Raw genomic sequence first — 13,094 nt, forward strand, 5'->3', positions numbered from 1 at the left:
GGTAGTAAATCAACGACAAACGCCATATGCTTCTTTAACGTCGAATTAATTTGAATAATATATATTTAGATGAGAGAAATGTATCTTTTCTTTCCTTCGTTAAAAATGTTAAAAATTCTATCATTATTAGGATTGGTATTATTATTGTCTAATGCCAGAAAGATTTAATAGTAGATTAAATATGGATATAGGGTTGTGTATAAATTTTTATTTTTCAAGTAATTTCATATTGTGATTAATTTTTATTAATTTTTTGATAAAAATGATTACGAACGAATATATTTTAAATTAATATAATTTGTCTCTCTTTTGAAAAATTATTTCTAGGTACTGGGGATATTAACATTAATTTTTAGTTTCTTTTAAGAAACTATTTGCAGGTATTGGACATCCATCGCCATTTTGAAATATTAGTTTTTAGATATATATCATTTTATACATATGTATAATAAAATACATGCACAAATTCACGTATCCAAAATATTTTTATAATTTTTATTAATGTTATATATTATATATACGCGAAATTATACATGAATGTTACATAAAATGTGCGAATACTTGAAAATTTCGAGACAAATCGAATGGGTATCATATACCCCTATATCAGTAAGATATTGATTAAAAAAAAGAAATTATTAGTTTAAACGTTATAAGAATAAGAATCTAGAGAATTAATCTAGAATTAATTATTTAAAATTATTTGATTTATTTTATTTTGCACACTATTCGAATTGAATTTAATTTTCAATTTAATTTTCAATAAAGAAATATATTTCTTAATAATGAAAGAACATATTTTCTGATGTGCATATCAATTTTGTGAATTGAAAACAATGACGAATAATAATTGTTTCGTCGTTGATATATTACTGAAATCATTGCTATTGGGAATAGTGCGGAAGATCCAGGATTCGTTCCCTCCTACTAGAAACAAGATTGTTAATCGTTCTCCATTTTTAAGATCGCTCCTCTTTTTATCGGATATTATCGATATGTCACTCGCGTATCTGCAATTGAATATTTTGAATATTATAGAATATTATTCGTCGCGTTTCATCGCGAATTTTAAATCGCGATTTATCTTATAAAAATTCGCAAGTAAATCGGTCGGTGAATTGCATATTCGCAAACATTACAGACCTTAAATGATTGTAATTAAATGATGTTGTAATAAATTATTTTGTATTAAATTCGAATTATATTTTATATTAAATTTGTATTACATTTTGTTATATATTTTGTAATATGTATTTAGCATAAAAATATTATATTAAGCATAAAAATATTATGTTGATATGAAAATTATAATAAAAATATATATAAATAATGTTAGCTATATTAAAATGGATCATATGAATTCTTTATATTTTATATAAAGGAAGAGACTTAAAATATTTTGCAACATCTATATTTTTCGAGTCTTAATTATAAAAACTTCAAAAGAATCAGTGATTAATTTGACAAATTCTATACATGTATTAATAGTTAAATTTTTAAATAATTAAAAAAATGATTAATAAATATCAAAGCTCAGTTTACTGCTAATTTAGAAGATTTATAGAAATACGATTAAAAATGTTTTTATCCCACAGCAGGCATTTTGTGTTTTGTAAATAAAAATTAAGATATAAATATGACAATGAATATAGAAAAATATTTATTTCATCTTTGAATATTACAGTATCTTTCGCGATTGAATAATTTATTTACTATCACAATTTACATATATAAGTATCTTGTTATACAGCACTGGTGCTACCGGCATTTCGTGCACATAGCACGGAACAAAACCAGAAATTGTGCACATTATATATTACCCTCTGAGAATATTCATGGACACTGGCTTTGTAGTTCATGTCCACATTTTCAATGTCCATAGAGGGAGTATCGCTTTCAGGGATCACCTAAAAGCAGGTCATGACACCTCTCAGTCTTCTCTCTGGACGAAGTAACAGTACATTGTCGATGCCTATAATACGTAGGTTAGATGTGTTTATCGAACGCACTTGATCCATTATATATTTCACATGTTTATTCCTTTCTTAAATGTATATGTTATCTATGTTATTTTCACAAATTGGAATCAACGAGGCGAATCAAAGTATCATGCTCCGTAAATCTATTCTTTTACAAACTTTGCAATGCAGGCTTTTGTATATAATTTATTTCAACCGTACGAGGTATCGCAAATTCCTCCTATTCCAAAAGTATCCGTAAATATTTCTAAATATGATCTACAAATAGTAAATAGTTTTATTAAACGGCGATTATAATTTTTATTGTAGATCTCGAGATATTTTACTGCTTAAAAATTCGCTTTTGTCGCTTTTAAAATGAGATCAATGGGCTCACTCGAAGACTATGATTCGCTTTTCATAATCATAGCGAGAGACACGATGATGCTTGTAAAATCAATACAATTCTAAGCAACTAAGAATCGACGCAATTATTATGGTGAGTAAGTAATTGCCATTAATGAGGAAACAATTATTAAAGTCTCTCGTAAATAATAAAGGTATTTTTATAAGAGGTGCACACGCGCAGTGCGCATTAAAATGGAATACGAGTGGCACGGAAGCGTGTCGGATGACGAAACGCCTACCCCATCGCTATCAGGTGAATTCCATGTATTAGACAGCTCGTTAGTCGACGGACCCTCAGCATTTATGCAAATCTGCCCGCATTTTATGCATGGCCTACGACAATGCGCAATTCGCATCGAACTGCCCTATATGACGCTGTTCTCTCTCTCTCTTTCTCTATCGCTATCAACTATGATATCCGGCGGCACGGCTATTAGTAAACAAGGTATAGTAATTACCGCGTAGCAACGCAAAAGGGCCGAGATAATTGTATCAGAAGGGAGACTTAATAATGACCAATTAAAACGCGCGCAACAGCGGAAAAAGTATTTTATTTTCTTCGGTTCTGTGTGTACTCCCTCTTTCCTCCCGTTAGATACATGTAGAAAAAAAATTATATATATATACGTATATAAAGACCATCTGTCTGTGCTACTCTCTTAGCGTGACCGCCATTATTAATTCGTAGGGACGAGAGAGTATCGGACGATACATTTGCTATCGCAAAATCTTTCTCCGCGGGAAAAACGCGCTTTCCTTTAATTACATGTTTTGAAATTGACGACGGTTATGCGATTCGTGATGAAAAGATCCGTATCTAATCTCAATCAGCACGAATACTCACATTCAATGTTTTACATATATTATATTGAAATATAGAATTCGTAATCAATTATGCATAGTTATTTAATGAAATAAATTTGACCACGTTCGAGCGAGGAGATGCGAAATATCAAGATTACTTTATCTTTTTTTTTACAGAGAATGTATTTGTTTTGATAATTATTGTCGAGGCGACAACGAGAGAATGTATTTATTTGGAATTGCTAACGGGGCAAGTCTGTCAGGAGAGAAGCGAAATGCGTTGTAATAGCAAAGATAGAGGAACGATATCGCGCATGAACAGGGCGGTATCCAGGAGTTCATTTCGACATGTGCATTATTCCTTCATTAAAAAGAGAAGAGACTTTCTCTTATTAATAGAGAAATGTATGGACACAACGTATCGTGAAACTCGAGTTATAATGTTTGCACTTTTTAAAAGAGCTTATTTAAAGAACGCTATTAAAAAAAAGAAGGTAATAAATAAAGGTTACTTTCATCGCAAATCTTTGAAAATATGTCCCAATCCTAAAAAAAGAAAAAATTAGTGAGGTACAAAAGATGTGTTGAAAATTTGCCGATATATTTCATAATATTTCTTTTATGCTTAAAGTATTTTATCGGGAGAGTTATAAGTTCTAATTTTTCAAAAGACCAAATTGTAGATGTATATTATTTTTCAAATGGATTTATTCCAATCGCACTTTCCTTACGAAACGTAACAAAATATTTGAAATGTAATAATTAATAATTATATTATCAATTTTTTATGTTTTTCTTTAGTATCTCTATTGGGTAGAGAGAACAACGCTTTTATTTTTTAAAATTTCACAACTTAATTAAAATTTTTTATTTAATTTCTCCTCGCGTGAACCAGAGAGAGAGAGATGCAGCTTGCCGGTGTCATATGATCTGAATTTTGATTCCATCAACTTTATAGATCTGATTTTTTACAACTGAATTTTCTGCATTTTCCATCTTCCCTCTTTTTCTCTCCAACATCTAATTATATACTTTTAGTGCGAAAGCGTAAGTGCAGCTGCAAAGAGCAGATATTACAGGTAGAAATTGCATTTCACCAGACAGTCGTTTCGCATCGTTACCGACCATCGTTCATGATTCTAAGCAATTGCACGCGTTCTATTAAATTCGCGAGTCTCTCAACCGCGGGGTGTAAACAGCGCCTACGACGATCCTCTCCACGGCCGGTCCATCGAAGCCGGAGGCTCTAGCGCGGCTAAGGATTCTGCGTGCTCGCGCTCACGCACGCATACATTCGCCAGTTACATTGTGTACGCGCATACATACACTCGCATCGTTCGCGTAAATACATGCCCTCGCGGTGAATCGAACCTAAGGGAGGCGAGAAGTGGGGGAGCGGCGGTCGCGGCGGGACGGGGCCGCGACGGAGGGTCAAAAAATGCGAGGTTGCGCGCGCAGCCGCTTTGTCTCTCTCGCCGAGCGATGGCGCGGCGGTGGGGGGGCGCTCGGAACCACGAGGGGCCACCAGGGGTCCGGCGAGCGAACTGCATCCTCTCAGTCGGCCGCTGAACCCGCGCGCCGCACGGTTGGTACGCGTGTGCCGCGTTCGATTCTCCGTCCGTTCGGTTCGTTCGCCTCCGCGTCGCGAGCTCCGTTCGCTGGAAAGCTTCGCGTCTTTCTTTGCCTTATCCTGCCTTGCCGTCTCGCTCCCTCCGACGTATCCCGCTGCGCGATCGGGTGAACGCGTATACAGTGAGATTTGCACATCTTTTTTTGTTCTGTCCCCGGAAACAACCGACCGACCGACTGTTCGTCCGTCCGTCCGTTCGCTGGTGTTTCGTTCGAGGAGAAAGCACCGGCGGCTTCCGAGACTCGGCCAGGAAACTACGAGACTACCCTCTCGGATTTTCGGTGGATTCTCTCCTGCGGTGGGATCGTACCCTACAAAGGTGGCCGCGACGACGACGCGAATCTCTTCTGCATGGTAAGTACTTGGAATTATTTCACGCTGACCAGTGACTTGTGCTCGCCGGTTGACGATTTACGTAGCAAATTCGAAGGGACAAGCGAATGAAAGACTCGTGTTACTTCTTTGAGATAAAGTCAGATAATAAGTATATTAATATTCGAATTCGGAAGTAAAGGAGGACATAGTTATTTTTCTCAACATGCTTTTAATACGAGATAATTGCCATCATAGACTTGTCTCTTCGGTTTGAATTTTTTCAAGTGGCGCCTTCGATTATCGTAACCGTGAAGTTGCCGTTTGTTGACAAGCGAGATTTCCAGTACGAGGCGTGTAAAATGTTTTCACAAAAGATAGTATCCTATAATCGAGCACATTCAAATTGCAAATTTTATAAACTGTCGCATTTGCATCGGTTTTTTTTGCGGTTTATCGTGTCACGACATGATTTTCAATACTGATGCGGTCATTGTAATTCAAGCATTCCTTCAAAAGTAAAGTAGGCAGGTTATGCTTCCTTAACCACAATGCTCACCTAACAAGCTCCACTCTCTATTACCGTTTTATTATATCAGAATATACCATACGTACAATAATTTATTTATTTATTTATAATAAAAAAATTTATATACGGATATAAAAATAGCCGATATTGATATTCGATTTAATCTAACGAAACATTAGTTTACGCGAATAGATTATATTATGCTTTCGGTATTTTTAAAGATGTCAGTATGTTATACATGATTCCCGAGATACCGAAAATCCAAGTTGTATGCAAAATAATCTTGTATAAATATAATGACGAATTATGAACTACAAATAATATCGTGTCAAGAGCGATATCTTTTGGAGGATGTAATCCTCGCCGATGTTCATCTTAGCTAAGGAGCTGTTAAACTCTTTCAGCGCTAAACTCCGGATTAACGCGATTGGCTTCGAGCCGTCATCAACCGCGTTTAATCTCAAAGTGCGATTGGCTTTTTTCCCCTCTTTGCAGAAATTTATCGCGAACACAGACTGCATCAAAATTACATAAATAATTCATTAAAAATTCTTCAATCTATTTAGAGAACAATTTTCTTTTAGCTTTCGGAAAAAATTTAGGTACCTCAAATTTCCAAATTTGACGTGATATATATTTTCTTAAATAAAATATTATTAAAGTTCACGCAAAATAAACTGAGAAATACGTTTTTTGTGTTGCCTGAAATTTAACTTATGTGAAAAAACTTTATATTTTTTTGCTTACTATTCTCGAAATCCAACAACGCAACATCTTTATCTAGAAAGAATCGATTGTAAAAGGACGAAAGAGTTTATAAAAAAAAAGCGAGGTGAGATTTTGGAATTATGTATATTATTCCTTGCGATAAAAGCTCGCAGAGCGGTTCGCTAATGAACGTGCCGCGAAGAAAGGAAACGGCCGCACTCGCCGGGTTTTCACACGTGTACCGCAACACGTGCAAAAGTGACGCAACAGAGAGAAAGATACTTGCGGAATAGAATAAGGTTTTTGATTCCGGCAAGTCGCATTTGCATGCGATCCTCGAGTCGCGGTACGATCGTCTTTGTCGCAATATGATGCATCGTAATCTGTTTTAGAGCGCCTATATTTTTTATTCAGTAATTCTTTCGCTCGCTATAAAAGCCATTAGAAAATAAAATATATATAGTTAGTATGAAATTCCTCTTTTGAAATAATATATTTGATAATATGTAACTGGTAAAATGTGCGTGTAATATCTTGAACTTCAAGCAGACCTGGGTAGGGGTGTGTAAGTGCGTTAATAATCGCGATAAAAATTCCGACAACGTATAATTATCATGCGAATATTACTGTCATCACCGTTGATCGCGAGATTAGATAAGCGGCATTTCCGCGTATCGATTATCCTGAGAAAGCGCATCGTGTACCGATGATCGACGATCTCATCTATGACGTAACGCGACATTTTCAAGCTTTCCGTTGTCAGCTTCAGCTTATGATAACCAGATCCTTCTTCGACGGTTATTCGCGGTTTATACGGTTTTTTTTTTCGGCTGTGCTTCGAGTATCGAGTGTGTATCTCACGTGTAAACGTAGGAGCGACACAGTCACGCGTTGAATAACAATGACGCACTTTTTCTCTCGTTCCTGGGTGCACAAAATTGCGCACATGTCTCGCATCATATAATCATAAGTACAATACATTAACAATAAGAACGGAATTAACATTATACCGAACTAGGCTGTGTAATATCCTACGGTCGTGTGTCACGCGTGGATACACGTCGCATTTTACCATGTGACGGGGGCTTCTCTCCCTTTTCCCTCCCCTCCCTCGTATCTCGTTACTTCCTCCGGACGAGATACAATGAAAAAAGGGTAAATTATAGGCTGCTCGAAGTATGTCTTCATACGCGTACGGAGTCTTCATCGAGCCCTTGACGTATCTTCAGGAAGTAGGGCTCAGCTGGCGTACATTGACTGCAATAATTTCAACTTGTTTCTCTCTCCTCTCTCACGTATTATTTCTTGAGAAACAATAACTTTTTTATATACATATGTATATCACGTTCTTATGCCACACATTTTATGCTAATCGATTTTTTTGATATTTTTATTAATTAGCAATCCAATTATAATTTTAAAAAATAACGAATATATTTAATAATCAAATGCGCTGTGTATTAAAAGCTCTCGACAGAGATTCCTCGCAATGTTTCGCGTTTCCTTCCATTTAAGCAATCTTAATAACATAAGTCATCAATAACCGCAGTTTAGCATAATCGTCGTAATTACAACAATATTCCCATCGCGAGGAAAGCTACCGTTTGTACTCTGGTCTTTAATTAAATGCAAGGCTGCGTTTCCACGCTCTCAAGTGTTAGCAACATCAATTATCGGTAATCGCAGTTTGCTACTATAATACTAGTAACATTCCCATTCAAATTGATGCTCACGATAATTGTTTGTAAATTGAATGCGACATGTGAAGAGAATTACGTTTAATCGTAACGGCGTTGTCATTGAGGAATATCAGGAGAGGACATTCGCGATTCGTGGTTCGATTGCAGAGTCGCTCGAGAGCGCAAACCGCCAAGTTATGCCAACTCCGACATTAGTGTCGCAGTATGACAATCGATCTTTCCGGCCAACCCGCTGTGCTGGACGCGTGCTCGACTACCGCAGGTTTCCGTTACGAAAATTCAATTCCGCGTTTATTTCAACCTTCAAATTACTAAACAAATTTCTATTACATGTAATACACAAAAAAAGTGACGAAAGATTATATAATAATATAATGTAAAATGTAAATTTTGAAAAATTTGTATATAACTATATTTTAAATTCTATCTATATGATTATATTAAATCTGTATATAATTATATTAAATTTTTATTTTATTTTATTTTATTTTATTTACATATATATGATGTGAGAATGTATTTTATGTTCTCGCATATAAATCCATCTCTCTAATTATTATTGCGAATTGCAATCAGATTGCGATTATGATTAACAAACAGTTAATTATATTTTGATGATATACGATATCGCCATATCGCGAAATAATAATGGGCTTAACTTGTAAAAAAAAGTGCAGCTCATGTATACAAACAACCTAAGCGATAGAATGTCCTTTAAGATTATCGTATACATTCGCATCTAACAGATTGTATCTCATTTCATTTATGCACGCTCGCAATTACGTATCTCGAATACGTATTCAAGATGCAATTGTTCCGACGATCACGTTCGAATATATATAGATATTTACGACATATTTTCGCGCCCTTTGATCTCGCATCTCTGTCCATATTTAAATATCTGTTTTATGGGGGGGGAGGAGGGGCAAAATCTATTTTATTCTAAAGATTTTTTGATATGAGTGAGTACTACTGTTTCGTGTTAAATGTCAAGATGAGTATCGATTTTTTGATGCAGCTAAAAAAAACAAATTTTTCGTGCATAACCAGTTAATAAACGAAAAATCACGTGCGTTGACTCGAGATTGCGTCGATAAAAGATGACGTCAATATTTGCGCGACTTATCGATTGACCCTTAAAACCACATGGTAGATCTCAGGCACTACTGCCGACACTTTGCCGTGACAAACGTGATCTTTTTTCTTGCAACGAGGAAGTAACTCTCATTTCCAGCGTTACTCTTTTTTTTTTCTCCTTTGTCACGACAGTTTCGAGCTTTAAATAGAAAAGACGAATGCTGCTATTATAAATTGTCCGGCAAAGTTCCCGTTGTTACTTTTGAAAACATCTCAGTTGCATCAAATCTAATACTTTGCACGATTTATAACAATAGGTAAAAACCTGCAATTTATCTTAATTTCAATATTTCTACGAGAGAGAATAATTTTCAAATCTTATAAAATATTTATTATTATTTATAGAATTATAGATTTATAGAATTTATTATTTATTTATTTTTTTAATAATTTCATTTTTTATTATAATACATTATTTAAATTATTAAGAATTTTTTTCGAATATTCTATAACTCTATTGCAGATATTTATTAAAGAATTATCTGTCAAATCGATTATTATCTTTACGATAAGAATAGAACAATTTATAAGGTCGCTTTCTCTCCGATTATATATCACTTAAAAGCGTTTAACGCGATGACTACAGATATCCGGATTCACATTAGGCGACACTACATTCATTTCCATTATCTCGCATACAGTAGAGCTATTACATCGCTCGTAACATCGACTTACGATCGACACGGTCGTCTTCCGAACATTTAAGATCCTCTCCCTCTTTCTTCCTCCTCTTCACGAAAGTACTTGGGCCGGGTAAACCTTTTAAAACGTCAACTCGTCAGCACGAGTCGGGATATCTCATATTCACAAAAGAAGGAATAGAGGAGAGAAAAATCTCGTGGTGAACGCATCTTTTCCCGAATTTGTCGCGACTGTCTTAAATATACAAACGACCGCGCACGCGTGGGTTTTTAATTGCTCATATTTTTAGCTTCGATATCTAATGGTTCGCTCGCGGCGATAAATTTTTCCGTGAATCGATCGTTTATTTTCCTTGTTCGTCTCTTTCCGGCATCATCGTTGTTATGAATCGTGTATCTGGGTCCTACATTGAGAGAAAGAGAGAGAGAGAGAGAAAGAGAGAGCGCAGTGACGTATTTCCCCCCATCAAATCGGATCTGAAGGGCCTCGCTATTTATGATCCAAAAGCAAAAGGAGACAGATTCGAGGAGGAGATAAAAGAACCGACAAAAAACCAATTATGGCTCGTATACGAAGGCGTGCATTTGTAATAAAATATCGAGCGCCATCGATTTGCCTGATAGATGATTAATATATCTAATGGATCAATAACGTGCCGCTGCAAAATAACAAACGAGATTGTGCAACGCATCATCGTATATATCCATTGTTATCGAACTCAGCTGTGTAATATTGACCCCTTAGTCGTGTGTACAGGATCAACAAAAATTGAAAAATTTCCAGTAAAAGCAAATTAAATTTTAAGCGCGATTAAGATCTCTCGTCGTTAATTAACGACATTAATTTGTATTGATTAACATGGAAATAATAAATCGAGATTGCACATTGCGCAATTGCAACGCATTTCTATTTTGTTTGTCGACAATTTTAAAGAAGTCTTTTCGTTAAAAAAAAAAGTAATGTTACATTTTACAAGATTAACAAACTTTAAACAATAATGAAACGGTATAAAATTTGGTACTTGTTCGCATATCGCGTTGTATTTTTTGCATAACCGGATATCGCGACGATCCTGATCGATTCGCGCACAATTCGTTTCCTTAACGCACTTTCATATCTCTTTGTGCTTTGATACCAAAGACACAGAAGTCGGATCAGGACATCGTGACGCGGGGGAGGGGGCTGCGTGTACATATTGTCGAGTCGTAAGAGATCAGAGTGAAAGTTCGGGACACGATTCGCGCTGCTCGCGCGAGTCCGTCTCTCTTCGAAGAGGAGTCCGCGTGGCCGATATATCGGGCATGAGAATCGAACGGACCCGAAATAGTCGTGAGCGTGCTCGCACGCCTCCCAGCATGCGGCGATACTTACGCAATTATGTTACGAGAGCACATATCGGCCTATATTCCCCTTTTTTCTTTCTTTTTTTCTCTCCAGAAAGAATCTACTCCATGGTTTCACTGGTACACTGCTTCATTATCGCTCTTGTTTTGTTGAAACGCAAGCAAGAGTGTGTGTTTTATGTGTGTGTACACTTTTGACTGACTAATGGTCAACCATTCGATGCTACTTACGCGCTTATAGCGGAGAAAGGATTCTCGATGTTGCATCGACTGTTTTTATAGCTGGGGGCATCATATACGCGGCATCTTTTCGCTTTCGGTGTTTACAGATATGCTCTTGTAATTTCCATATTTTCGGTACTAGTATGCATTTATCCAATGTTGAGATTGTTGTGTGGATTGTTTGCGCTTCCGCGATTCGAGAGTTTTATTACCGAGAAATGGGAAAGAATAAAACTCGCTTGTCGTCTTTTATAATTTCATATCGGAGAATTATATAAAGAATTTAGAGATGCAATGCAGACTATGCAATAAATGCCTCCAAGTATTATTCGTTTCGAAAGTCTAAACGACGGAAGTGCAACCCACTCCGCTTTCGCAGAATTGCAACATACGACAGTGTCAATTGCTGAATCGGAATATATGGGAGACATTTGTCGCGATTCATGACTCACGATGCCTACATTTTGATTTCTATGTCAATGACGAGATAAGCTGTATACCCTTTTCTATTCCAAAATTAGATTACTTTGTGTAGGTTGACAAAGAGAGACCTTGTTCAAGATATTCAAATAGTATCGATATATAATATCCTCACAAATCATACAAAAATGCTATAAGAATATTCGGAAGTGGATGTAGGCGTAAATATCGAAAATTTGACCTTGATATTAGAGCGTATAAATTTACATTGTCCATATATTTCACGATATATATTGATAATTCAAAATGTCAAAGATTTGTCAATATTAAAAAAATATTGATGTAAAAGCGGCACGAATTCTTAAGGGATAAACTCTTTCTTGCCATTTTTCTTCGTAGCTATATACATAGAGAATAAAACTTATTAATTAGGATTAACGCGCTAATTTTGATAGCTGCCCGATTCTTTGTCGATCGTAGAAAAATGAGGTTTGAGTCCGAGCCGCGTTCTCTCGTGATGACAACGTCATTTTCATTTTCATCTTTGTCTTCGAGAAAGTCTCTCGTTGCGAGAAAGTCTCTTACATCTGCGTAAAATCCGTGGCGGATACCGCGTCGAAACAATGACCGGTATTCGGAGCGTGCATTTATTTAAATCGCGAAGAGAGGCAAGTGTTGCTCTTTGCGCGCCGAGTGCGCAGCGAGGAGGTTAAATATATCTAGCTTGGCCTAACCGTACCTCCTTCTATCCTCATTCCTTTCGAGCGGTCCGTTTTTGCTAAGTCAGATTCGAGTGCAGCACTCTCCAGCCGAGAGCTGTGCGAGGGTCGCCCCGATGACGAATGGTGATAGGAGAGCAGCAAAGTTTCCAAAATTAGTTACGGGAAACCGTCGTAGAGATGGTCGTTTGTAAGTTTTATGACTCACGGGTTAGATAGATAGAGATTGCTTATTGTCGAGTCACGATAGAAATCTCGGATTGTACGTGTGTACACATATATATATATGCGTATTTTGATTTAATATTTAATATGAAATTAAATATAAAATTGATCATACCGCGTATAATCGGCATTTAGTGGACTTGTGATATATTGCATATTTTATGGTTCAATTCTAGGGATACGAATTAACGTGATTATTCAGCGCACCGTAATTAATATAGCGATCCGATTAATTTATATAAATAGGACCCTCGATTATTTAGCGATAACACGTTTGTTGATGGAAACTTGAACACCGAACAGCGTATTGATTGTTTTGAAAATTTATTTCATTTAA

General features: G+C 36.1%; 1 protein-coding gene and 1 long non-coding RNA gene across 4 annotated transcripts in view; both read left to right on the top strand.

Annotated features, from left to right (window-relative positions):
* Nucleotides 1–1,960: 1,960 nt before the first annotated feature.
* On the top strand, nucleotides 1,961–3,359 carry LOC145971252 (uncharacterized). The gene is made up of 3 exons (XR_014438828.1): nucleotides 1,961–2,183; nucleotides 2,289–2,457; nucleotides 2,532–3,359. It is a non-coding gene; the product is annotated as an uncharacterized LOC145971252 (long non-coding RNA).
* Nucleotides 3,360–4,020: 661 nt separating this feature from the next.
* LOC145971238 (uncharacterized) overlaps nucleotides 4,021–13,094 on the top strand; it is a 140,286-nt gene continuing 131,212 nt past the window's right edge. The window contains exon 1 of one of the 3 annotated variants that reach the window (XM_083098701.1): nucleotides 4,021–5,154. The gene's annotated coding sequence lies outside the window, so the exon portion shown is untranslated. The remainder of the gene's footprint in view (nucleotides 5,155–13,094) is intronic. The other 2 variants (XM_083098698.1, XM_083098700.1) reach the window with 2 other exon arrangements.

The sequence above is a fragment of the Camponotus vicinus genome, unplaced genomic scaffold (genome assembly GCF_025532165.1).
Source record: "Camponotus vicinus isolate PSW18456_S1 unplaced genomic scaffold, iyCamVici1.0 SCAF_4, whole genome shotgun sequence".
Lineage (NCBI taxonomy): Eukaryota > Metazoa > Arthropoda > Insecta > Hymenoptera > Formicidae > Camponotus > Camponotus vicinus.